The 3398-nt window shown below is 28.8% G+C and overlaps 2 non-coding genes across 2 annotated transcripts; one reads left to right on the forward strand and one right to left on the reverse strand.

Annotated features, from left to right (window-relative positions):
• The first annotated feature begins 541 nt into the window (after positions 1-541).
• Trnat-agu (transfer RNA threonine (anticodon AGU)) lies at positions 542-615 on the forward strand. The gene has a single exon. It is a non-coding gene; the product is annotated as a tRNA-Thr (tRNA).
• Positions 616-2836: 2221 nt separating this feature from the next.
• On the reverse strand, positions 2837-2909 carry Trnaa-agc (transfer RNA alanine (anticodon AGC)). Its single transcript has one exon. It is a non-coding gene; the product is annotated as a tRNA-Ala (tRNA).
• Positions 2910-3398: the final 489 nt, after the last annotated feature.

Consider the following 3398-nt stretch of genomic DNA (forward strand, 5'->3'; position numbering starts at 1 on the left):
ATATATATATATATATATATATATATATATAAACCATTCGGCATTTATGTTTTGAACGTTTCTTTATTGTTTTTTTGTTTTTGTTTTTTGTTTTTTGTTTTTTGTTTTTTGTTTGTTTTTTTGTTTTTTGAATGGGGATTAAAACGAATTTATAATTTCCGATTAGAACACAGGCTAGAGCTAAAACAAAATAATCTCCAGAGTGTTGTAAGAACTATCTTACCCTCCATGACAATAATATTTATGAGAGAATAGTATTGGCTAAGAGTTATAAATTTTCTTTACTTCAAATATACAAACACTTTCTATTTTACTTACGGTAATTTTTTGTATAAAAACAACATATATTAATTGTACAACGTTCTTTCACCTAACTAGAAAAACTTACCTTCATTAATTCACCACCGAGATTTATCACACACATCATTTCAATTATTATCCTTTCTACAAAACAGATCGTATATCAAGGAGCAGTAGCTTATTATTAAAACGACGCACAAACTTACTTTTTAAAAACCAGAATGAAGCAGCCGGCTAACATGGCTCCATAGCTCAGTTGGTTAGAGCGCCAGTCTAGTAAACTGGAGGTCGAGAGTTCGAATCTCTCTGGAGCCTTATTTTTTTTTTTCTCATAATATGTCGATGATAAAAATCAATATTCCCTGAATACATAGCTGATAGTACAGAAAATATGTCGCTTTATACAACCAATTTGATGGATTTGATGAGTGCCGAAGATAATTCGCATATTGTTGGATCTTAATGTTCAAAACGATGAAATAGTCTAATAAGTTTGATTATGATGTTTACTGTTCGACTTTTCCACCATAATTTAATTTAAAATGGGTAATATGATTCTCGAGTTATTTCTAAAAACAGTGTCGCATCAATTATTCTAACTAGAATCATTCTTATTCCCTTCATATATATGTATACATATTGCCATCACATTGGTTATGATGTTATATTGTGATTTTTAACTGGTATTCCTTGTGCTTAAGATGAAGCTGGTTATCAATAAATGGGAATATTGACCCGGAAATATTCGTGCACAATTTTATTGCTTATATTCAGTTCGTGGAGCTTATTCGAATGCTTATCTTGTTCGTTTACTTTCTATCTATCTATCTATCTATCTATCCATACATATTTATATATATATAATTATTTTTACCGTCAGATAGCGTCTGTAAATTTAAATAAATATATATATATATATATACATATATATATATGCATATATATATATATATATATATATATATATATATATATATATATATATACACACACAGGGTGTCCCAAATTTAGCTGATGGTTAAAAAACATTCAAACTTTCTTCATTTTTCATATTTTCTTTTATTTTTTCAGATCATCTTAAGGAACCCTTCCAAAGTCACCATGTGTAGTTCCACTACCGAGAAGAGGATATTTATCGTAGAGTGTATTTTCAGTTAAATGAGTCAATATCAGAATCTCAAAGAGAATTTCGACGAAACTTCAACACAAGAAATTCCCTTACTCCTAATGCAATAAACCCAGCCACAATAAATGCCCTTAAAAACAATATAGAGGAGAGAATTAGAACCATAAGTCCTGAAATATAAAGTGATGTGCCGGACAATACCCTGCAGTTAGCATAGGAGTGTGAAAATGAAAATGGCGGACATTTGAGTAACATCATTTTTCATAACTAAAATTAGACCTTGTGAAAAACATACCCTAGTTGTGTAAATAAAATTAGAATAAGTTTACTATGATACCTTACTATATCTCAAAAATCACGGAGAGACTCATCTACCTACATATGAAAATTGGAAAGCATGACTTAAATATTAAGGAAGTAAATAAAATTTAAAATCCATCAGCTTCTTTTGGAACACGCTATATATATATATATATATATATATATATATATATATATATATATATATATATATATAGTGTTATAATGGAATAAATCCAGAGGAAATCCGGGTATGAGAGCTCAATGTGGTAAACAGAGCAATAAGATAAAATAAAAAATATAACACGGAAATTACATAATTGTCGATGTAATTTCCGTGTTATATTTTTTATTTTATATATATATATATATATATATATATATATATATACATGTATATATATGCATATATATACACACATGTATATATATACATATATATGTACATATATTTATGTATTTATGTGTGTGTGCATTTATTTTATATAATATAATTCATAATTTATATAAAATATAATTTATAAAATATATGCATTTTTATATTATATATATACATATATATATACACACATATATATACATATATATATACATATATATATATATATATATATATATATATATATATATATATATATATATATATATATATATATAGATGTTATTTGTTTTTGTTTTTGCGATACGTTTTTGAATGAATTCAATTAATTTCAAAAGTGCATTTTTACCTAAATGCGAGTTGGGAATAATTTTACCTTTGATAATTATATTTTAAAAACAATATATATATATATATATATATATATACATTTGTACATTGTTTTCTTTTAAATATAATTATCCACTGATACGTAGTTCGTTGTCTACGCCTCATCAGAGTGGCTGAATAATCTCTGATGTCGTAGACGACAAAACACGTGTCAGTGGATAATTATATTTCAAAAACAATGCATATATGGCTCCCCATTTAGGGGTACCAAATTGTTATAGGGAAAATGTTTCATTAAATCTCATTTAGCTAAAAATGCACTTTCGTATAAAAAATTAGATTCATTCAAAAAGTATTGCTAACAGAAACAGCATGAATATAAATGCATTAGTTAAAAGTACTGGAGAATCCGGGCATCGATCCCGGTACCTCTCGCATGCTAAGCGAGCGCTCTACCATCTGAGCTAATTCCCCTGTTAAATATCCAGTTCATGATAACCTTTAAATTACTAATAAATTCAGCAGTTTTGATCAGCAGGTGCCAGATTGTGGGAGGAGAGAGGTTATCAGTTACAGTAACCCTTGACCTCCTTTTGTAGTAAGTAGTGAAACTTAACACCACCAACATAACATCAAGTACTTGACGCCGTCGATATACACTTAATAATAACAACGACAGCAACAACGGGTAGAGTGAACGAAAAAGGCGCGAATATAAACAACTAATGGAAGTACTTTCTTTCTCTCACTCTTTATCACTCTCTCCCTCTTTTTCTCTTTCTCCATCTCATACCCACGCAGTCGTCCTTCTTATAGCGACTATCTTCTAGCACCCTGGACAGTTTATCCAAAGCGTGTCATAAAACCTTGCCTAACAGTTATGCACTGTTATGTGTGTAATGTTTACCTTCATGGTAGCAGTCCAGTCCATTTCAACTCATGCAGCAAACATTTACGTCATCT

Source organism: Euprymna scolopes, chromosome 16 (assembly GCF_053919585.1).
Source record: "Euprymna scolopes isolate OS-2025 chromosome 16, ASM5391958v1, whole genome shotgun sequence".
NCBI lineage: Eukaryota > Metazoa > Mollusca > Cephalopoda > Sepiida > Sepiolidae > Euprymna > Euprymna scolopes.